The sequence below is a fragment of the Xenopus laevis genome, chromosome 5S (assembly GCF_017654675.1).
Source record: "Xenopus laevis strain J_2021 chromosome 5S, Xenopus_laevis_v10.1, whole genome shotgun sequence".
Lineage (NCBI taxonomy): Eukaryota > Metazoa > Chordata > Amphibia > Anura > Pipidae > Xenopus > Xenopus laevis.
This window is the reverse complement of record NC_054380.1, coordinates 101,648,565-101,674,022: the sequence shown is the minus strand read 5'-3', so window position 1 is coordinate 101,674,022 and position 25,458 is coordinate 101,648,565. Positions and strand designations below refer to the sequence as shown.

Here is a 25,458-nt window from a genome sequence, read left to right as displayed (position 1 = left end):
AATACAGTGGTGTGAAAAGCTATTTGCCCCCTTCCTGATTTCTTATTCTTTTGCATGTTTGTCACACTTAAATGTTTCTGCTCATCAAAAACCATTAACTATTAGTCAAAGATAACATAATTGAACACAAAATGCAGTTTTTAAATGAAGGTTTACGTTATTAAGGGAGAAAAAAAACTCCAAATCTACATGGGCCTGTGTGAAAAAGTGATTGCCCCCCTTGTTAAAAAATAACAACTGTGGTTTATCACACCTGAGTTCAATTTCTGTACTCACCCCCAGGCCTGATTACTGCCACACCTGTTTCAATCAAGAAATCATTTAAATAGGAGCTACCTGACACAGAGAAGTAGACCAAAAGCACCTCAAAAGCTAGACATCATGCCAAGATCCAAATAAATTCAGGAACAAATGAGAACAAAAGTAATTGAGATCTATCAGTCTGGTAAAGGTTATAAAGCCATTTCTAAAGCTTTGGGACTCCAGCGAACCACAGTGAGAGCCATTATCCACAAATGGCAAAAACATGGAACAGTGGTGAACCTTCCCAGGAGTGGCTGGCCGACCAAAATTACCCCAAGAGCGCAGAGACAACTCATCCGAGAGGCCACAAAAGACCCCAGGACAACATCTAAAGAACTGCAGGCCTCACTTGCCTCAATTAAGGTCAGTGTTCACGACTCCACCATAAGAAAGAGACTGGGCAAAAACTGCCTGCATGGCAGATTTCCAAGGCGCAAACCACTTTTAAGCAAAAAGAACATTAAGGCTCGTCTCAATTTTGCTAAAAAACATCTCAATGATTGCCAAGACTTTTGGGAAAATACCTTGTGGACCGACGAGACAAAAGTTGAACTTTTTGGAAGGTGCGCGTCCCGTTACATCTGGCGTAAAAGTAACACAGCATTTCAGAAAAAGAACATCATACCAACAGTAAAATATGGTGGTGGTAGTGTGATGGTCTGGGGTTGTTTTGCTGCTTCAGGACCTGGAAGACTTGCTGTGATAGATGGAACCATGAATTCTACTGTCTACCAAAAAATCCTGAAGGAGAATGTCCGGCCATCTGGTCGTCAACTCAAGCTGAAGCGATCTTGGGTGCTGCAGCAGGACAATGACCCAAAACACACCAGCAAATCCACCTCTGAATGGCTGAAGAAAAACAAATGAAGACTTTGTAGTGGCCTAGTCAAAGTCCTGACCTGAATCCTATTGAGATGTTGTGGCATGATCTTAAAAAGGCAGTTCATGCTAGAAAACCCTCAAATAAAGCTGAATTACAACAATTCTGCAAAGATGAGTGGGCCAAAATTCCTCCAGAGCGCTGTAAAAGACTCGTTGCAAGTTATCGCAAACGCTTGATTGCAGTTATTGCTGCTAAGGGTGGCCCAACCAGTTATTAGGTTCAGGGGGCAATTACTTTTTCACACAGGTTTGGATTTCTTTTCTCCCTAAATAATAAAAACCCTCATTTAAAAACTGCATTTTGTGTTTACTTGTGTTATCTTTGACTAATAGTTAAATGTGTTTGATGATCAGAAACATTTTGTGTGACAAACATGCAAAAGAATAAGAAATCAGGAAGGGGGCAAATAGTTTTTCACACCACTGTAAATAATGGAAAGTAATTGGAAAAAGTCGTTATTTCTGGGGAACAATCTAAAAACAACTGAAATGGAAAAAGTTTTTTGAAGGTGAACAACCCGTTTAAAGGACAGCATATGATAGCCCCCAGGCCTCCAGTTTCATAATGTTTTAGGTACCTATATATATTTATGCAAGAAGGGGCAAAGTGATAGACAGTGCTAGTTATAATCTCCTGCTGTCCTAGTGAGAATTTCTTTTAATGATTCTCAGTTGGGATTTGTATCTTTAAAACAATATTCAAAGATTGTCAAGGAGCAGTTTTATAATTATGTTGGCTTTGAAAAAGCCAACATCTTGATCTACTAGTTGACATTTACTGTCTATGGAGCCCTTCGTTTAGAACAGTTTTGACGACAACGCAGAATATATTGCTAGAGACAGGGCCCCTGGCTCTTGTGGGCTCCGCCAGCACAGATCTGCACCCTGTTCTGTTTCTTCCTGCCGTGACCTCCCTTCTTCAGGCCGGTCGCAGCGAAAACATAGTGCGAATGCGCACACGCACGGTGCTGGGTGGGGGCCCAAAGACAGCAGCCCCGGTATGCCCTGGGCCGCCCAGTCCGACCCTGGCTAGAATTTGAAGTTCTCTTCTTTCCCAAATGAGTTTTGATAAAGATTTAGAACCAAAACAACCCATTGTAAAGAGCTTAATACATAGAGGTATTTTCTGTAATGTATGCAATTATTTTATGTGGGTGATCCATTTTATTCTTAACATGGGTCACGTGTGACTTGTGAAGGGTGGGGTTTTTTTTTTTGTTTTTTTTTTTAACTGGGGTTTGGGCCTTGCAAGTTATGCCACTGCTTGTCCCTGTCTATACTTCTGTTTATGACACTCACAGGATTTTTTATCAAAAAGTTCTCACTTTTTGACCAAATTCCCCTCCCCATTTATCAATTCTGATTTGTCGCCAAAACCTGCTATTTTTCAGATTTGTCATCTGCAATCTGAGACTTTTTAGGATTTGATTTCTACATGAACTCGGCAGGTCTTCGTTGGAGTACTTATTTTATTCTGACTTTTAACACCATTGGAGTTTAATAAATGACAAAAAATTCTAGTTTTTCTTTAATGCAAAAAAATTGTGGTTTTCCTCTTTAAAAGTCTGACCAGAGAAAATCTGACTGATAAATAATCCCCTTAAAAAATGTTAGAGACGCCATCTTTTTTTCCACCAAGACTCCATTTCCCACAACACTCAGATGATTGCTTTCAGTGTTAAACCTACAGCTGGCTGAAAAAAGCTAATCACTGATTGGTTGCTATGGGATACTGCCCAGGGGCAAATTTGCCCAGTGTTTATAAATAACCCCCAATGTGTTTTGCTGTATGGCGATATCCCATGACCACTGATGTTCAACCATCAAATTTGATAATAATTAAAAGGCTAACCTTCCCTTCCAACACCCTAAAATGTAAACTTTCTTTTGAAATGTATCTAGATTTAATATACTGTATCTGAAAGCTTGAAATCACTCACATGCTTGCAGAAAAGCATATTGTCAAAATGCTATAATATTTAGGAAGATTAGCAAGTCACTTGCATGGTAAAGAATTTTAGAGAGCATGTATAGTTTCTGCCTTTTGTAATAGAACGCAACTCCGTACAGGTATGGGATCTGTTATCCAGAAAGCTCTGAATTACGGAAAGGCCATCTCCCATAGACTCCATTATAATCAAATAATCCAGTTTTTCAAAATTGATTTATTTTTTCTCTATAATAATAAAACAGTACTTTGCACTTGATCTCAACTAATATATAATTAATCCTTATTGGAAGAAAAAACAGCCGATTGGGTTTATTTCATGTTTATATGATTTTCTAGTAGACTTAAGGTATGAAGATTCAAATTATGAAAAGATCCGTTATATGGAAAACCCCAAGTCCCGAGCATTCTGGATAACCTGTCCCATACCTGTAGTTCTTTAGGATGTAACACTGAACAGTGCAACCATTATTTCTATGCATGTGCAGTAGAGGTTACTGATAACAGTGAGCACCTGCTAAACAATGAGAACAGCAGTTCCCTGGCCCGTGTGCAGACACTGAAATCAACACATATTTGCCTCAAAACTATTAATTAACTTTAATTATTAACTAACAACAAAATGATTGAGGACTTTAACCATGTTTTAAAAATCCTTAAAATGGGTTAAATTCATTAAATATGTCTGCCTTGCAGTTGTACTCGACGTGCCTTCTGTGGATTCTGTGTAAAAGTGCTTATATCTTCCCCCCCCCCCCCCCCCCCGTAAACTGACAAGGTTCAAAGCTTCCCAGCGCCTAATCTCTCACGATATCCATACGAATGCCTACAATTACAAAAGCACATTTTCTGTGGAAATTGTTCCAGTATGCAAGGTGAGTTTAGGGCAAGATATTTTTTTTTTTTAAGAGTTTTTAGCAACAATAATTGAGTGGGTGGTCGAAATGTATAGTTGTATGAAGAGGCTTGCTTAAATATTGAAATTATGATTTGCTAAGAATCTCCAAGATCCTTTAACACCAAAAAAAAAGATCTCATAATTGACTGTGTATTTAGGCTCAAATATCTCAAAACACTTTGAATTCAACAATAAAAGAGATATAGGCATGTAATTGAGATGATCATAAATTTATTAGCACTGCTAAACGTTTTTCATGTTCTGCAGCCTAAAAAATTATTTTTATGGAGCTTACAATTAAATATTTGCCCTCTTATCATGAATGATCTAACTATTGGACAAATAACTTTGTCATAAAGGCAGTTTACAGTTTTAACTTTTATTTCCTTTGCTATTGCCCCTGTTTTTTTTGTTTATTTTTTTATGATAAGCGAATATATACCACAGCATTGGTTTAATACATGCTATTTGGTGCGCAGGACAACCTTGTATGCCTCTCTCCGAAGCTGGCACAGAGTCTTGGAAACATGAACCAGGTCTGTATCTGTGCCCGTGTAACCAGTACAATTCATCTGATTGACCCTAACACTCTGCAGAGTAAGTATGGAGTAATTAATACAAGCACAAGCTCGACTTCACTTGCTTCCCCTCTTGTCCTGTAGCCACCAGTGTGCTTAGCTACAATCAGGGCATGGGGTATGTTTATTAACACTGGAGACAAACATCACCATTGATGCTGCCTATAGCAGCCAATCAGGAATTCAGTTTGAACAGTCACCTACAAGTTTGAAAACAAAAGCAAAGATTTGATGGGTTGCTATGGGCAACATCACCACTGTAAATGAATATAACCCTTAAAGGGGAAGGAAACCTAGTCGGCGCAAAACCCCCACACCCCCTCCCGTTTGTTGCCCACCCTCCCTCCTCCCCCCTGGCCTACCCGTCCCGCTGGGCAAATGCCCCTAACTTGTTACTTGCCCTTCTGCGCAGGTCCAGTCCAGGGAGTTCACAGACATCTTCTTCCACGCGATCTTCTTCCTGCTGTGAACGGCGTTTTGGCGCATGCGCAGTAGGATCATTTCGCCGGTACGGATCTACTGCGCATGTGCAAAAAGTCACGCGCATGCGCAGTAGATCGTACCGGCGAAATGATCCTACTGCGCATGTGCCGTTCAAAGCAGGAAGAAGATCGTGTGGAAGAAGATGTCGTCTGTGAACTCCCTGGACTGGACCTGCGCAGAAGGGTAAGTAACAAGTTAGGGGCATTTGCCCAGCGGGAGGGGTAGGCCAGGGGGAGGAGGGAGGGTGGGCAACAAACGGGAGGGGGGGTGGGGGGTTTGCGCCGACTAGGTTTCCTTCCCCTTTAATATTTGGCAGTGCTACCTAAAGTTGATGATAAATAAAAGTGCACCCCTTACAAAGACATAAGTATAGTGTAAGGTGGGTTTGACTAGAGCAGTGTTCCCCAAGCAGTAGCTCGTGAGCAACATATTGCTCACCACCCCATTGGATGTTGCTCCCAGTGGCCTCAAAGCAGGTGCTAATTTTTGAATTCCAGGCTTGAAGGCAAGATTTGGTTGTATAAAAACACAGTCTTTTGTAGGCTGCCAGTCCACATAGGGCCTAACAGATAACCAATGGCAGCCCATATTTGGTACCCCAAGAAAACTTTGCATACTTATGCTGCTCACCAACTTTTTTTTACAATTGAATGTGGCTCACAGGTAAAAAAGGTTGGGGACCCCTGGACTAGAGCATGGCCTAGCTGGAGCCAAAATATTGTCTTTATCAAGCTATGTTTAATTTTCTGTCATCTTATAAATTCCTGTTTCTGATTTTTTTTTTTTTTAAGTAAAATTTCAGCTGTTATAACTGAAAATAAAATACCATAGCCAAACACTACTAAATTGATCCGGCCTTTTAGTTATGGAGCTTTCCTAGTCCGTTAAGGATTAAACCTTGATAAACATGCTAGTTCATCTGACACTATACATTCACTCGATCTAACCCAATTAGATCAATGAACTGTCATATAAATGAATTTCTTTGTTTTTTTTGTCTATTAGTGGAACAGGTTTTTCTTTTTCCTTGTTACTGTGTACCCCCATGACTGTATATTATGTATGAATGTATACAGTAAATGGCCATTTGTTGATGTTGCTGGGCCTATAAAAGTAGTGACCGTAATTTCGAAGCATTGTGCAATTTGTCACACAGTCGGCTAGTGTGCTTGCTGTTCTCTTTGTTTCTTTGTGGTCTGCACTGTCTAGACATTGTGGCAAAGCTCCGTAGGCAATGATTTAATATAGTAAGGAAATCTGAACAAATGATTTAGAGATGCGGTCTTGCACTACTTAACTCTGTAAATAAAACTGACAGGAAATATGTGAGAGTCCGGGCTTGTCATGGGAAGCGTTGTTACCCTCCCATCCAGTTCATCCCCATGGTATAATTGCCCCTTCTTTATTATGCCTGTGAGTAGAGAAGGCACAGAGCATGGGGATTCATTTATTATAGAGAGTGTATTTGCTTTCATCAAAGGGGAATTAATTGTCCTGCTTTTAATGGAACATTAAATCATTAATGGAATCAGGTTATGTTTGTTGTTCACAGGAAGATTTCAAGGCAGCACATGTAATAGCAGGGATAGAATATACCGGTATATCATAAGACATTATAAAATGTCTATGTGTATAGACAATAGCACCACTTTCTCACGTTTTGCAATTTTTTTCCCCACTTTCTCACTCAGTTGCTGAAGTTGATGGGAACACTTACTGGAGACATCCTTTTAACAGCTTGTTCCACCCCAAACAGATGGAGGAGTTTATTGTGATGGACACTGACATAATCCGAGACAGAAAACAAGCAGCTGGAGCCGGCATGAGATCAAACAAAGTATGTTTTGCTTTTTTCCTCCCTGCTTTCTATGGGTGTGTACATCAAATGATACACTAGTTGTAAGGTCACTTACTAGTGTATGTATATGTATACTTTTATTTGTATAGCACTCCTTGAGGGCAAAGCACTGTACAACAGAACAACAAATTTGTAGGGGCCATTGCAACAATAAGTACAAATAAGTCTAAACATACAGTACATGTAAATATAAAGTATAGTTACAATACATATTAAGTACTTATTGTCAAGAAGACAAAAGGATGGAGGGCCCTGCCTGTACATTGGGACTTTGGTCAAATAAGCATAATTTTAAGCAGCTCATACATTCTGTGATAATTTACACAAGTGTACATTGCCAGTTTGGGCTGCTTTGTATAAATATTCGGCAATCATCAATGGTGCTAAAGCATCGGGTAGTCTTAGATTTGTTTGTTTAGGTAGAAAATCTAGATCTAAAATTATTTTTTGTTGTGTTAGCCACACTCTACTACCAAAGACTGCTTCTTAGCTGCTACTTCTGTTGTGCTGTGCTGCCCTCTCCTGGATGACATATGTAGCACCTCTAAAAGGAGAACTAATCCCTAAAAATGAATATTGCTTAAAAATCCATATTTTATATAATGACCTTATTGCACCAGCCTAAAGTTTCAGCTTGTCAATAGCAGCAATGATCCAAGATTTAAAACCTGTCACAGGGGGTCACCATCTTGGAAAGTGTCTGCGACACTCACATGCTCAGTGGGCTCTGAGCATTTGTTGAGAAGCTGATCTTAGGGGTAGTTGCAAATTATCAAGCAAAACATGATGTTGTAATATAAGCTGATGCTACAGGGAGAATTTTTAAATTTTGATGCTAATTGCACTGGTTTCTGTGCTGTCATGTTGTAATTGTCTGTATTAATTACTATTTAGCCTTATATTGTGACATTTATATTCTATTCCCCATATGTAATAGAAGAAATAAGAATAAGTTTGTCCAGGAGCAGTAACCTATAGCAACCAATAAGATGTTTGCTTTTAAACAGGTGAACAGTAAATGCTACCTGTTGACTGGCTGCTATGGGTTATTGCTCCAGGGCAAACGTAGTGCCTTTTATTACATACCCCCTATGTGTACTGTCTATTATGAGTCGGTCCCTAAGCTCAGTAAGTGACAGCAGCACAGAACATGTGCATTGAATCAGCAGAAAAGAAGGTGGGGAGCTACTGGGGCATCTTTGGAGACATAGATCTTCACTCCTAAAGGGCTGTGGTTGCCTTGGGCTGGTACAAAAGCCCAAAACATAATGTACAATATTTCTAGCCCACTTTTTTAGTTAAGCTTAGTTCTCCTTTAAGAACCTTGAAACTAATTATTTGTGACATGATGCTTCTGTCTTAGGTCACGGAAAAGCTTCCCAAACAGCATTATTTTTTCTTTATGTTGCTGTTCTCAAGATAAGGTATTTTACGCTAGGGGTGTCTGCAAATGTATTCACAGCACTTTAACATCACTGATGTATTTCCCTTTTAATCTGATAATATGGACATACAAATGTAGTCCTTGCCAGCCTTGTCCTTGACTTGCCAGTCGCGTTAGGTTCACAGGATGAAGCATAAAATTAATATTGGGGGTCGTTTGCATATGCTTTATTTACTACATTTCTCTCTTACCTCTGAAGGGACCCTAATGTAATCTTGCCTCTCTGTTCCGGTGCAGCGCATACTTGCAGAGGTCTGGGTACAGAAAACATCAGAGATGAACACAACCCAGCAGTATCATTGCCGCACTCACTTGGGGCACCTGCTAAATCCAGGCGATCTTGTGTTGGGGTGAGTCTCATTAATAAAAAACAACTGTTGTACACAGGGGAGCATTCCAGGTGGATTACAAATGTAATTCAAAGGGGAATTATCTTCAGTTCAATTTTTAAAAAGTAGCAAATGTAAGACCTTGTAATTACAGTAAATAAATAAAATAATTTTTCATGGTTATAGCTGTCATACTAGAAACACAGTACAATCTCGCACAGCTGGGTGCTGTTCCAGACTACAGAGAGAGGCTTTTATTCATCTTGGAAAACAGCTTTATTTAAACAAACTTGGTGGTTTACATCTTATGCTGTGGGTGCTTCTGGACTTGCGCGTTTCTTGCCTATAAACTTGGCACTTCCTCAGAGAAACTAGAAACACAGTCTTCACATCTGGGGTTGTCACAGAAAGCAAAGGGCAGATCTTTCCAGATCAGTTTAATAAACAGGACATGTGCCTCTATAACCTACCACACTGGAGACTGTCTGCTTTGAAATACAGTCATATGAAAATGTTTGGGAACCCCTCTTAATTCTTTGGAGTTTTATCATTGGCTGAGCTTTCAAAGTAGCAAATTCCTTTTTTTTTTTTTTTTTTTTTAAATATTCTTTATTTTCAAATTTTAAAGCAAGGGAGGGAAGGGATGAGGATACAGAAATAAAAGGGGGGGGGATTAGGAGGGGAAAGGGATAGTAAGAAAGCATACATATACCATATACACGTCAGCGTGAAGTAATACAAAGCCATGGTGTAGGAAGCGATGTACATACAGAGATACAGCTAGGAACCTCAAATATCCATCAAAGTACAGTACGTATCAGCAAATAAACATTTCGCAAAAGAGGGTACATAGGAAATGCAATAATGTGAACAGGACCATAATACAACAGTCGTTGAAAGAAATAGTAGTATTAATGATGCTAGATAACTCAATAGCCTCTAATCTGTGTTAAGCCGAATGTATTTCAACCAAGGCCTCCAAGTATCCCAATATCGATCACTCTCATTCCTAGCTATATATGCTATTTCCTCTAATTTGCGAGTTTTTTCAACCCTTATCAACCATTCCTTGAATGTGGGCGGATCAGGAGATTTCCAATTACATGGAACTAAGGCTTTTGCTGCCTGAATCAAGTGAAGAAAAAGTCTATCCTTGATCATTGTCTTGGAATATGTATCAAAATGGAGTAAAATAGCGAAAGGATCTAAGTGGCGCATATCGATCTTGGTCAGAGAGCTAATAACTTTGCCAATCCCATCCCAGTAATCTTTGAGTTTTGAACATTCAACCCATATATGTCGATACGTTCCCTTCTCTAAATTGCACCTCCAACATAAATCACTACAATTAGAGTACATTTGGTGTAATCGGACAGGTGTATAAAACCACCTTGTGGCTAATTTAAACATGGTTTCCCTGGTTCTAGAAGATATAGAACTTTTATGTAATGCTCCAAAGATCTTTTTCCAGTCCTCGTCTGCAATTTGCATCCCTGTTTCGGTTTCCCAGGATTTAATACAAGGGGCAGGGGGGAGGTCCTTATCAGATAGTAACAATTTGTATATGAAAGAGAGAGGTCGTGCAAGAGGCTGTTTGCCATCCATAATGTTTTCCCAGGGAGTGTGGTCTCGCCCCCATCCGGTTTGGGTAATGGATTTAAGATAATGTGAAAGCTGGTTAAAGCACCATAAATCCCTAGGATGAGGACCCCATTTTATTTGTATCTTAGATAGTGATAGTCTAACCCCTTTCTTATAGAACTCTCTTAACCTAGTAGGATTATTATTAATAGGATTAGGATTATTATTAGGATTATTCAATAACGGAATGAAGTTTTCTTGATATAGCGATTGGAGAGTAGACGGAATCTTAACCCCCAAATACTTAATGGCTTTAGTAGTCCACTTAAAAGGGAAATTCCCAGCTAATGAAGCTAAGGTACTGACTGGGAGGTTGATATTCATAGCCTCCGATTTACCAAAGTTTATTTTAAAATTGGAAAGTTTACCAAACTGTTGAAATAATAGCATCACATTAGGTAACATAATAATCGGTCGTGTTACAAAAAAAAGGAGGTCGTCCGCAAAAGCGGCAACCTTGAACTCCCTCCCTTGGACCAGAAGCCCTGATATGTTTGCATTATTTCTAATTTGAGAAAGAAGGGTTTCCAATACAAGTACAAAAAGTAGTGGGGAGAGTGGGCAACCTTGCCTGGTACCATTGGCTATCACTAATTTAGGGGACAAAATACCGTTTACTCTGATTTTTCAGCTAGCATTTTTGCATATATCTTGAGATCAACATTAATCAGGGATATTGGTCGGTAACTGGCACATTGTTGAGGATCTTTATCAAGTTTGGGGATGACCGTTATATGGGCTTCAGTGGCTTGGGGGTGGAAGCCTTTTGTATCAGTGATAGAATTAAAATAATCAAGGAGTAGGGGAGCTATGTCCTTTTTATAGATTTTATAATATTTGGCACCATAGCCATCTGGACCCGGGCTCTTTCCTATGGGGAGCGAATCAATAGTCCTAGTCAGTTCCTCTAAAGTAAAAGGGGAGTCAAGTAAGTCACGTTGTGCTTAGGATATCTCAGTAAGATTAGCTTCCCGGATAAATGAAGAAATATCGTGGAGCATTTGGGGACTTGGAGGAGAACTGTGTAGTTTGTAAAGAGATTGGTAATAGTGTTGAAAACAGTCTGCAATTTTTTTCGTAGCATGGTGTATGTTCTGCTGGGTGTCTCTAATAGATATAATATGTGTAGTCGGTTGAATAGCTTTCAGTATTCTAGAGAAGTGTTTAGTACATTTGTCACTATATTCATAGAACTTGTGCTTACATTTCAAATATGCCTTATAGGTGTATTGATCTAGCAAAGCTTTCAGCTGGAGACGCTTACTTTCTAAAAGTGTAAGTGTTTGGATTGCTAGCTTCTCCTTATGGGTTTGTTCCAAACTGTGTATTTCTGTCAATAGAGAATTAACATCTTTTCCCTTTTGCTTCTTAAGTGAGCTGCACAACCCTATGATATTACCTCTTAACACGCACTTCAATGTCTCTCATAACGTGTTAAATGACACATCAGACGAGCTATTGTCAAGGATAATTTGGTTGATCCAAGCTCGAATTTTGGCCTGTGTCTCCTTCTTATGGGTTAATAAGTCATTAAATCTCCAGTTAAATTCTGATTTAGCGGTATTAGGGATTGTGAATAACGCAGTTATGGGAGAATGATCTGATAGAGTCATAATCCCTATATCCGCCCGTGAAAACAAGTGTAACCAATTTTGAGAGATAAGCAGGTAGTCGATCCTCGTATAACTCTGATGGACAGTCGAAAAGTGTGTGAAGTCTCGAGTTGTGGGGTGAAGGCTTCTCCAAATGTCTACTAAGCCTAGAGATGTGAAGGCATGTTTTATGCCCTTCAGGCCCTTATATGACACACTGGTTTTTGATTTTGACGAATCAATCAAGGGGTTCAAGGTCACATTTAAGTCCCGCCCCACAATCAAGAGACCCTCAGCAAATGTCGCAATAGACTGTATTGCTCTTTGTATAAAGGTGGATTGACCGTGATTGGGGGCATACAAATTAACCAGGGTAACTTTTAAATCAGCAATAACACCTTTAACACATAGCAACCTGCCTTCAGAATCCTCTAGCCTATCTTTGAATAGGAAAGGAACATCTTTATGTAGCATAATCATTACCCCCAAACTTTTCTTACAGGGATTGTTGTTTGTGTAAACATTAGGATAGTGTTTAACAAATAATCGAGGAGCTTTCCCTTATTGGAAATGGGTTTCCTGAAGAAAGACAATCTGGGCCTTGTCCCTCCTGCATTCTGTAAATATTTGAGCTCTCTTCCTTGTTCATTTAACCAATTCACATTGTAACACATTACCTTACACTGTAACCTAGCCATTATCCACAGGGGTGAAAATTTGTGACAAGCTGAAAAACATACCTTCCAATACAGTAATTATGCATGCTTCCATACCATGCAACTTCCTTTTAATATATAACATGCCTTATGGAAAAAGTAGTATTTCAGCAGTGACATAACGTTTATTGGATTAACAGAAAATATGCAATATGCATCATAACAAAATTAGACAGGTGCATAAATTTGGGCACCCCAACAGCGATATTACATCAATACTTAGTTGAGCCTCCTTTTGCAAATGTAACAGCCTCTAGATGCCTCCTATAGCCTTTCATGAGTGTCTGGATTCTGGATGGAGGTATTTTTGACCATTCATCCATACAAAATCTCCCCAGTTCAGTTAAATTTGATGGCTGCCGAGCATGGACAGCCTGCTTCAAATCATCCCATAGATTTTTGATGATATTCAAGTCTGCGGACCGTGACGTCCATTCCGGAATATTGTACTTCTCCCTCTGCATAAATGCCTTTGTAGATTTGCAAGTGTGTTTAGGGTCATTGTCTTGTTGGAATATCCAACCCCTGAGTAACTTCAACTTTGTGACTGATGCTTGAACATTATCCTGAAAAATGTATTCAACTCAATTTGACATTGGGTTAAATCCAGTCCCTGAACTAGCCACACAGTCCCACAGCATGATGGAACCGCCATCAAATGTGACAGTAGGTAGCAGGTGTTTTTCTTGGAGTGTGGTGTTTGTCTTCCGCCATGCAAAGCTCTTTTTGTTATGACCAATAACTAAATTTTTGTCTCATCCGTCCAAAGCACTTTGTTCCAAAATGACTGTGGCTTGTCTAAATGAGCTTTTGCACACAACAAGTGACTCTGTTTGAGCTGTGAGTGCAGAAAGGGCTTCTTTCTGATCACCCTGCCATTCAGATGTTCTTTGTGCAAATTGTGCTGAATTGTAGAACGATGTACAGATACACCATCTGCAGCAATATGTTTTTGCAGGTCTTTGGAGGTGATCTTTGAGTTGTCTGTAACCATTCTCACAATCCTCATAATAACATAGATAAGGAAAGTGAGAATGGGATTACAAGCTTGTCACAAAGAACACATGGGCTATGTATTATAGTAGGATAAATCATGCAATCTGTGTTACTGGAAACATTGTGAGTCGTAATTTACACCATGGGGCATATTACCAATACAGTGCATAATACTGGTATGAATAATTATCTTAATTAGCGAGAGTAAGTGGATAGGGAAATTATGACAATCCATGGATTATCCAGTTATTTTATAGATTTTGTTCTCAATCTCACTTCTTTTCTTGTGGAACTTCTTTTTCAGGTTCGATCTGGCTAATTGTAATCTGAATGATGAGTTTATTAACAAGATGAACCCTCACCATATTCCTGATGTGGTAAGGATTATTTCATAATATGAACAAATAGCATAAACACACTGATTAAATGTTTTCCTTTATCATCCCCCTATAATGATCGCTGAAGAAGTGATTATTTGGTTAAAATGGGTTTCCAAAATTCAGAGGTTTAGCAAAGTGACTTGTCCTTTAGAAGTGGTCAAACCTCAGTTCTTAGACTCCAGCACTTTTTATAGGAGTTGAGTTCAATAATAAAAATTCGATAAATAATAAAAATGTCAATTTATATGCAGTACATTTTGATTGTATAAGAAACAGTAAAATTCCAAGCTTGCAATGAGATCCAAAATTCTATCTGATTACAGCACAAATCTAAGTATAAAGCCCCTGGGGCTCCTCTTAATCTATGAAACATGTTAATTTCCACTCGGCCCCCAATGGGTTAAATATTGGATACAGTCCTCTGATGACGGAGTGGGGTTCAACAAGTTGGTCCCGGTAGACAGGGGGTTATGCTCGCTTTTTAGTGACATGACCTTCTGCTCCAACTAGGGAGACTTCCACTACAAATTAAAATGTAATTTTTTTTCCCTTTAAAATTGCATATTCCAAGAGGAAACTGATCTAGGAGATTGAGATAGATAACCGCTAGCTCAGATAGAGAGATACAAGGTAAACAGTTATTTGCTGTCTTAGATATTCTCTGACCGAATAACTAATATAGGAATCTTTTCTTTTATATAAAACCATGCCATTAGTGTGGGGGGTTTTGGACTGGAAAGTGGGCATCACCAGGAAACACTACACTTCACTGCACCTCTTGCTTCGATCTTATATGGTACAAATCAGGCATAAAAATCTCATAAAAGTTTGTTGCCTTGACTTGGAAATCTACTAAAACTCAAGCAATAAACATTCAGCCAAAGCAGCTGGGACACAGTGCGGACGTACTGAACTGATTTTCCTGTTTGGATTATAATATTAGTGGCACACTTTATAGGGATTTTAAAAAAAGTCTGGGGTAAAAGAATTAAATGAGTGCTTTCCCAGAATGCAGTGGTCATCCCTGACACCTTCACTTTCTGACAAGACATGTTACTGCACTGCCCTGGTGTTTCGGGGTTCTTCTATAGACCCGGATATGAACAGTTTGCCATTTGTGATGTGTATCTAATGGGGTTGCGTGTGTTGTTCTGCACTTGAGTTTTATCTTGTGTATTGTATTGGAGAATACATAAAAAAATGTGTTTGGTGCAGGTTTTAATAAAGAAGAGCTATGATCGTACTAAGAGACAGAGGCGGAGGAACTGGAAGCTAAATGATATGGAAAGGGACAGGGATGGCATGGACACGGATGATGAGAGGTGAATCCTACTACATCCTTTTGTTGTTAGTCAATGTGCCTTGGTGAACTTAAAGGAAAACTATACCCCTCAAACAATGTAGGTGTCTAAAAATATATTACATAAAACTGCTGTAAAACCATGCTTCATGTAAATTAACCATTTTCATAATAATATACTTTTTAGTAATAGGTGCCATTGGGTAATCATAAATCGGAAACTGCCATTTTAAAAAATAAAGGCAGCCAGCCCCCTGGGATCGTATGATTCACTATACTTGTTCGGTCACAAGAGCCAATTAACAGACAGAGCTCTGTCCTTTGCTCTCATACTTCTTCCTGTTACAGTAAGAGCTGCAGTATTTCTGGTCAGGTGATCTCTGAGGCAGCACACAGACCATCATGGAATGGTAGTTCAAGGCAAGAGATGTAAAAGGGCAACATTTACTTAAATATTTATATCAGTTTGGTAAGAGTAGTCACTTAGTTTGATATAATTTGTTGCTCAAGTATTAATTTTGGGGGTACAGTTTTCCTTTAACAAATGTTCTTCCTTTTTTCTGTGTATTAAATGTGTTGCTAGATGTAATCTGCTATTATTAATTACAATACTTCGGTCCTGTTAGGACCCTTTCTCTGTTCCTCTATTACTCCATCATTTCTCAGTGGTTCTTGTTCTGCTATAGAATATTATTATCCATGTTTCCATACCAGATTTACACACCAAAGTTCTTTACTCCTTTCGTTAAATGAGTTGTAGGCCGTTGAGAGAATGGGAGTCCCTGTTAAGCTGGGACTCCCATTCAATGTGCTACTGCTACCATACAGTATATACTGTATGTAGATTATAATTAAGAATGTAATTTACAAAGATACAGTAATCTTGGTGTCTCAGGACCTACAGTGGTGTGAAAAACTATTTGCCCCCTTCCTGATTTCTTATTCTTTTGCATGTTTGTCACACTTAAATGTTTCTGCTCATCAAAAACCGTTAACTATTAGTCAAAGATAACATAATTAAACACAAAATGCAGTTTTTAAATGAAAGTTTACGTTATTAAGGGAGAAAAAAAACTCCAAATCTACATGGGCCTGTGTGAAAAAGTGATTGCCCCCCTTGTTAAAAAATAACTTAACTGTGGTTTATCACACCTGAGTTCAATTTCAAAGGTTATAAAGCCATTTCTAAAGCTTTGGGACTCCAGTGAACCACAGTGAGAGCCATTATCCACAAATGGCAAAAACATGGAACAGTGGTGAACCTTCCCAGGAGTGGCCGGCCGACCAAAATTACCCCAAGAGCGCAGAGACAACTCATCCGAGAGGCCACAAAAGACCCCAGGACAACATCTAAAGAACTGCAGGCCTCACTTGCCTCAATTAAGGTCAGTGTTCACGACTCCACCATAAGAAAGAGACTGGGCAAAAACGGCCTGCATGGCAGTTTTCCAAGGCGCAAACCACTTTTAAGCAAAAAGAACATTTAGGGGCATGTTTACTAACATTGGAGATAAATATCTGGAGAAATTTCTGGAGATGTTGCCCATGGCAACCAATCAGCAATTAGATTTAAACAGCCACAGCCAAGTTAGAAAACAAAAGCAAAGATCTGATTGGTTGCTATGGGCAACATCTCCAGAAATCTCTCCAGATATTTATCTCCAATGTTAGTAAACATGCCCCTAAGGCTCATCTCAATTTTGCTAAAAAACATCTCAATGATTGCCAAGACTTTTGGGAAAATACCTTGTGGACCGACGAGACAAAAGTTGAACTTTTTGGAAGGTGCGCGTCCCGTTACATCTGGCGTAAAAGTAACACAGCATTTCAGAAAAAGAACATCATACCAACAGTAAAATATGGTGGTGGTAGTGTGATGGTCTGGGGTTGTTTTGCTGCTTCAGGACCTGCAAGACTTGCTGTGATAGATGGAACCATGAATTCTACTGTCTACCAAAAAATCCTGAAGGAGAATGTCCGGCCATCTGTTCGTCAACTCAAGCTGAAGCGATCTTGGGTGCTGCAGCAGGACAATGACCCAAAACACACCAGCAAATCCACCTCTGAATGGCTGAAGAAAAACAAAATGAAGACTTTGGAGTGGCCTAGTCAAAGTCCTGACCTGAATCCTATTGAGATGTTGTGGCATGACCTTAAAAAGGCGGTTCATGCTAGAAAACCCTCAAATAAAGCTGAATTACAACAATTCTGCAAAGATGAGTGGGCCAAAATTGCTCCAGAGCGCTGTAAAAGACTCGTTGCAAGTTATCGCAAACGCTTGATTGCAGTTATTGCTGCTAAGGGTGGCCCAACCAGTTATTAGGTTCAGGGGGCAATTACTTTTTCACACAGGTTTGGATTTCTTTTCTCCCTAAATAATAAAAACCCTCATTTAAAAACTGCATTTTGTGTTTACTTGTGTTATCTTTGACTAATAGTTAAATGTGTTTGATGATCAGAAACATTTTGTGTGACAAACATGCAAAAGAATAAGAAATCAGGAAGGGGGCAAATAATTTTTCACACCACTGTATACTGTATAAAGCACACAACTTTTTGGTGGTTTCTGCAAGTATGGGATCTATTTTCTGGAATGATTGGGACCAGGGTTTTTCCATAATTTGGTTCATCATACCTTAAATCTACTAAATATTATTTAAATATTAAATCAAACCAAGAGGATTGTTTTGTCCCCAATATGGATTCATGCAACTTAGTTACCATCAAGTACAAGTTACTGCGTTATTACAGTAGAAAAAGTAAACTGTTTAAAATAAAAGTAGAATTATTTGCTTTAGTCTAAGAATGGCATGTATTTGTGGAATTCCATGCAGCTTCTTCTCATTGGCATGTTTTTTCCGAAGGGAAATATATATATATATATATATATATATATATATATATATATATATATATATATATATATATATATATATATATATATATATATATATATATATATATATATATATATATATATATATATATATATATATATATATATATATAATATATAAGTTTTTTTGCTTTATAGATATGAATTTTTGTTCCAGAGTGCACGTATCTAGTTATCTGTATGTGTGTGTATATATGTATATGTGTATGTATGTGTGTGTATATGTATATATATATATATATATATATATATATATATATATATATATATATATATATATATATATATATATATATATATATATACATATACACACACACACACTAAATGCTCTCTGTTAGCCAAGATATTTGTGATCCACTTTATATACTGTTGCGGAACTGCAGTTTGTGGTGTATTTAATGGACATCAATCTGTACTTTGTATTTTTCAGCCAATATCAAGATTTTCTTGAAAACCTTGAAGAAGATGAACTCATACAGAAGAATGTTAACATTTATAAAAGTAAGGCTATTTGAGCTTTCCTGCTAGGCTGCTTAAATTATCCATATACGTTCATAGCACATTTTCTTCCCTTTAGCTTTACACTTATCCTCCTTGTAAAACACATGTTTGGGCTGCACTGAGCTGATATTAAAGGAACAGTAACACCAAAAAATGTAAGTGTTTTAAAGTAATGAAAATATCATGTACTGTTGCCCTGCACTGGTAAAACTGATCTGTTTGCTTCAGAAACACTACTATAGTTCATATAAACAAGCTGCTGTGGAGCAATGGCGGAAATTGAAAAACGGCTATATGGCACAGGTTAACTAATGGATAACAGATAACACCATTAGACAGACAGACAGTTTATCTGCTATCTGCTGTGTAACTTGAGATTTTTCTCCTTTGAATGGCTGCCCCCATTGCTACAAAGCATCTTATTTATATAAACAATAGTAGTGTTTCTAAAGCAAACACAGCAGTTTTACCAGTGCAAGGCAACACTGCATTATATTTTCATTACTTTAAAACACTTTTATTTTTTGATGTTACTGTTCCTTTAAACAGTACTTGTGTGTGCTTTGACACATGCACGCACAGACTGGGGGGCCCAGAGCAGACCAAGGCTGCCTTCTCAGGGGCCCATACCGCGAAGCCCCTCCTAGGGACCCCCCCTCGCACACCTTCCCCCCCCCCCCATAAAATGCAAAAACATTACAGACACCCCTACTGCACTTCAGACCTTGAAATAAAAGCGCTATCCGCCTGCAATATTTGTATTGATATTTTACAGTGACATAAATGTGTACGAGTGCCTGCCTTGAAAACAATATTAATTTGACCCTGCCTTCCAACCTGTGCAATTAAAAGAAAAATGAAATTCAAAATAAACATATAATTGATGAGAGTTATCTCTTCTGCAAATATAATGAATTTTGTAACAAGAGCACCACCCGTGGTCCATTTTTCTTACTGATCAGGGAGGTAGTATGTGTCCGAAGAAAGAAAAAACGGTTGTGATGTTGCTCTGCTGAGGAAAGTGATGAGGGTTTAGGCCTTTCCAAAGGAGAGTAACTGCAACAGTCCATTTTCTTTCTTCTGACGGGATCACAGTTAGAAAACTGAACAGCAGGTGGAGCTCCTGTTACAAAAGTCATTTTCTTCAAAATAAAAATTAATGTGCACTCCAGAAAAAAATGTATTTATAGATTTGCCCCTCTTCCTCCTGAAAGGCTGAAAGCTCCTATAAAGCACTAATAGGCCGTAGCCTTTGCAGTGAGTTTTATGCAGGCTTACATTTTATATCTTTAGGCTATGTATAGACTTTCTCCAATCTTCACTGCCGAAAGCACCTGTAAATAAACAAACACAAAGCTACAAGATAATTATGTGCATATAAATACAGTGTTGGAGGAAATTGCCTGTATATTTTGTTTTCTGCTGACTGACAGGTTTCAAGCCCCTGTGTTTATGTCTCATGGGAATTAACCCCTTTATAAGTCTTAACTAAATAATAAGGCCTTCTCTGTCTAATGGGGATTTTAATAGTAAAGTGAATTTCACCATTGTGCTATATGAAGCACTGCTGAGGATAAATGTGGCCTCTCTGGGCCTTAAGGGAGATCCAAGCAGAAGCTAGAATTTGCTTTTGCTTAGCTGTGGGGCTGGAACTTGTTCTCTGTTCCCAGGGTTTCAGTGTGTGTATATTTTCCCTGTGCAGATGCTAATGTGCCCGTAGAGAGCGACACTGATGAGGAGGGAGCCCCCGGATCAGCCTTGCAGAAATGTTAGAAGATCTTCACATTTCACATGATGCCACTGGTGGAGAAGGCGCAGAAATGCTGACAGAATAGACTCACTTCAAAGCAATCCGCTGCTGCGTTTTTATCAAGAGGATTTAAAATGTGTCCGATTTAATTTGAGCCCATTTAGAACATCCACTCATGTGTCTGTCGGAACTTCAATTTCCATACACAAAGCTCTTGTATGGTTTGCATTTCTCCTGTCTGCCAACATTAAAATAACAAATGCCTAAGCTTTATCTTTTGGCTTTTTTATTTTGCAGGGCCTTTTCAACTTCAGAACTGAGGAATATATAATAAGGGCACAGCTGCTGGATTGCATTGTGCTAAAATAAGGGGCAACTTTGTCTACTTTATAGTTTTTATTTATTGCAAGGAACCCTAAACTTGAGCTGATTGTCAAACTATCCCCCCCCAGCCTGTTAGAGAGGGCTGCAAGCTGCTCAATGTTGACAGCTAGAGGGTTGGAATTTCTCCTGTGGTTTGACTATCCCTACATGTGTCATGGTAAGAGAGGAGAGGATAGGCCTTGGTAACCACCATTCTGTATGTGAGCAGTGTCGGACTGGGACACCAGGGGCCCACCAAAAACCCTTAGACCAGGGGCCCACTCAAAGATTATTTTCTTCCTCTCCTCACTCAACCTCTATTCTCTTTTCTTTACATACTATAACCTATTATTCCATCTATTCCATCTATTTAGCCTCTTTGTTCTCATAGAAATAGGAAATGGCCTTGAAATAAGCCAAATGTTTAGGAGCAGGAGGGCCCAATGACACCTGGGCCCACCGGGAGTTTTCCTGGTATCCCGGTGGGCCAGTCCGACACTGTATGTGGCTCCTGTACCATCCGCATATATCAAACCGAGGGCATGTTAGTTGAATCTCTTCTCTATAGTAATTCTTGCCTGGCACTAGAGACTCCTCTTAAGGCACTACCCACAGTGAGGCTCATTTATAAACAACAAGCAAATTTGCCCCTGTGCAGTAACCCGTAGCAACCAATCAGTGATTAGCTTTTTTCAGCCAGCTGCAGGTTGAACACTAAAATCAATCATCTGATTGGTTGCCTGGGGTTACTGCCCAGGTGCAAATTTGCCCGTTGTTTATAAATAACCCCCAGTATATATTCATTTGCCTGTGTCTAATGTTTCATTTGTAGGTAACCACCTGGACCAGTGTTGGACTGGGCCGGCGGGACACCGGGAAAAAACCCGGTGGGCCCCCGCCAACTCAGACCCCCTTCTCCGATCTGCCGGGCCCCCATAAAACCAGTTTGCTCTGCGTGCCGGCATTCTCGCATGCACTCAGGCCCTGGAGGCAGGGTCTTTTTCACGTTCCTTCCTGCGTGATTTTCATGCTCCTTCCTGGCGCGACTGGTGTAAAACGTAGTGCCCGTGCTCGTCTGTGCAGAAGCGTACACACTCATCGGAGAAGCGGCGCGTGGAGGGAATTGGTGCGGACTCTGCAGCAGTGGTCCAGAGGGGGGCCCTGGATAGAAGCCCCAGTGGGCCCCAGGCCCCCCAGTCTGACCTGGATCTGCGCTAACAGATTATTTGCAGTGTTCGTGTAATGTCTGTTTCTAGGGCCCATAGACTTAGAAGTTTTAGTATGTTATAAAATGGCCAATTCTAAACAACTTTTCAATTGGTTGTCATTATTTATTTACTATTGTTTTGAAACAAATTGCTTTCGTCTTCTGACTCTTTCCAACTTTCCATATGGGGGTCACTGACCACATCTAAAACAAATGCTCTGTAAGACTACAAATGTAAATAGGAGAAAAATGAGCAATACAAAACCGCAATAACAAATGTGTAGCTTTACAGAGCATTTGTTTTTAGATGGGGTCAGTGACCAACATTTGAGAGCTGGAAAGAGTCGGAAGAAGAAGCCTAAATGTTATAAATAATGAAGAAATTAAGAAAGTTGCTCAGAACTGGCCACTAAAAGTAAACTTAAAGGTGAACTGACCCTTTAAAATGACACTTTCTTGACTAGCTTTCTAAATCTCTGGCAAATTACCAAATCTACAAAATGCGAGGGCAGTCTAATTGTTGGATTAAAATTTTTGTTCTATCCATAAAACTTGCAGTTGTTTTCTATTTGACACTTTTTCTATGTATCATTTATATCCCAGGTGTAATACATATTATAATAGGGTTGTGTCATTATGATTGATTTTTTTGTGCTTTTAACATGTTCCTTTGCTGGCAGTTTGCTACAGAAATGATTAAAGAGGCATTTAGCTTGCAGTGAGAGGTGTAGTTCAGATGCCTCTCTTTGACCTTGCATTAAAATGAACCTGTCACCGTAAATTAGGGCAGGTCTTGTAAAGTCCCACCTGGGGACATTTCAGAGGTTGCATTGTATGGTTTCTGCTCTGTGTTGGTTTTCTCAGCCTGATACAGTACAGTGAGCCAAGACCCAGCAGTCACAGATGCCGGCAGCAAATGCTAAATCCTTCAGGATCAATTCAGATCATTCGCTCGGCTCTGACAACTGAGGCAGGTTGTGGGCAATTTTGTGGAGAGCTCAGGAGCATGCCTAGCAAGCTGCATTAGAACAATTGTCATTAAAAGAGATTCCTCCATGCAACCCTGGGTGCTGACACTAAAGCACTGATCAGCGATTGATTTTTGATGACTTTGTTCTCGCTAAAATTGACACTACATATTTCTGATCAGTAACACTATTTTCTATTCATTCCTCCCTATGTTTTTTCTTTTTCTGGGAACAATTGCTCTTCCTCTGCGATTGATATTTTCTCTGCTCTGTTTTGTGAAAGGCGCTGTCTCAGGCTGGACACACACCGGCAGCTTAAACTGCTTTGTGAACAGCAAATGTGATTTAGGACCACAAACCTATCAATGATGATGAGCTTCCAGTTACCTGGCCCATAACACTGATTCCTAGAACTTATTAAATGTCACTCTGAGCAGTCGATGAGGTTGAAGAGCATCAGCAGTGTTTCTTGTTTAGCCAGTAGATGGCAGCAGAACTGTGTTTTTCATTTACTGAAAATGTATACTATATTATCATTTTTTTAAAAAAATTTAATTACAGATTTGACTATGTTCTGCCTCTATAAATTTTCCAAGGACCCAGAGGCATCAGGTAAATATAATTCATGCCATGAATCCTTTTTATTTTGCTTTGGGATAGTCTACACCGCATAATATTGGCTGAGGATATGGATCTGGCTAAATGCTGCACCTAGTACTTCCACTGTCCTCTGTTACACTATGAGAAATGACACCTGCCAACATCAGCTCTTTAGTAGCGTTTGCAGGAAAGAAGGCATTATGGGAATTCAAAGGCTGATTTAGCGGTAGACAGTTAATAAGTGGTGCCTTGGACCAGCTCTGTGATATTAGCTGTCAGAAAATGCTTCCAGGAACCTCATAGGATTTCTGCTGTCTCTTAACGGCTGCTTTCAATATTGTTTGTGTCAGCATTCTGTAATTAGTTACAGTAAATACGAGATGTCACTTAGAGGAAGCTACATTCCAGTTCTGAAACAATTAAGTGACCCCCAAGCCTCGGTGTGAGATCTTTACTTGAATCTGGGAGATGGCCTTCCTGTAATTTAGAGCTTTCTGGATATTGGAGATATTTGGAGATAAGAGATTATTTATGTGTGTTTGTGTGTCCATAGGTATAAAATATAATTAAACTACTAAATTCTTTATTACTTAGATGTGCCTGCAGATGGCAGTAGCGGCTTACTGAACACTGTAGGTTGTACTGATGTGTATCCGGCAGGAGCAGAATGTTTAGCTCATTTGCACTGTCTAGTGACCCTTCAATAAAAGTAGGGTAATGCATAATTCTTATCAGCACTTTTAAGTAATCCCATTTTTAACCTTTGATGGACTCTGAAAACTCAGGCCTCAACTTTTCCCATCTGATCAAGGTCAGATCTCCAGGAGTTTTAATCTATTTCACTATAAATATTAGTGTGTATATGTGTGTGTGTGTATATATATATATATATATATAGATATATATATATAATATATATATATATAGATATATATATATATATAGATATATATCTAGATATATGAATAAATAGATATATGTATATATAGATCACACATATAAAAGATTAATTCCCTGAGTATGGTTATGAATCGGAGCTTTCGTGAATGGTGGTAGGGATTAAGGAATAACAATTTTCCAGGGCCCAGTATTTATATTGAGCAAGAGGGTTCTGGGAGTAGTACTTGACATCAAATGTTACAGTGGGTATATCATCTTGCATTCACTTCCCAGAGGCTGATGCAGTTTTTTGCTGAGCTTTCCGACTCTCCTACCTTCTTTAATCCCCAGAGCACTTTGTGGCATTCTAGCACTTTGTTTTTCACCCAGCCCATTGCATTTTCCCCCTCCTATTGGTAAAGACACACGGTCAGATTCGGGGAGGTTAGTCGTCTGGCCTCAAATCTCTTTTTTGGGCTACTAATTTCCCCTGAACTGCCTTCCCGCAGGCTAGAATGTAAATCGGCGGCGGGATGGCACTCAGAGGGCTTTGTTTTCCAAAGCCAAACTTTGGCGCGATTTTGGAAAACGAAGTGCTCCGTGTGCCATCCTGCTGGAGATTTACATTCTAGCCGGCGGGAAGGCAGTTTGGGGAGATTAGTCCCCCCAAAGAAGAGGAAGCTGCCTCGCGAAGAAACTTCAGGCGACTTCGGAATATGAAGCAACACGCGTGCCATGCCTCAGGCGATTTTTCATTATAGCCAGCGCAAGACAGAGGTAAGGCATTTGGGGAGATTGGTCGCCGCAAAGACGAGGCGATTAGTCGCCAAGCGACTAAATCTCCCACAAATCGCCCAGTGTGACCTTACCCTTACAGGGTCGGTGACCCCCCCCTCCCAGAGCTGCTTTAGAAGGTGAAAAATGAAAATTTACACTTCAATAT

The 25,458-nt window shown here is 39.3% G+C and overlaps 1 pseudogene; it reads left to right on the top strand.

The window, feature by feature from the left end:
- Positions 1–20,771, top strand: part of LOC121394122 — a 112,641-nt pseudogene extending 91,870 nt beyond the window's left edge.
- Positions 20,772–25,458: the final 4,687 nt, after the last annotated feature.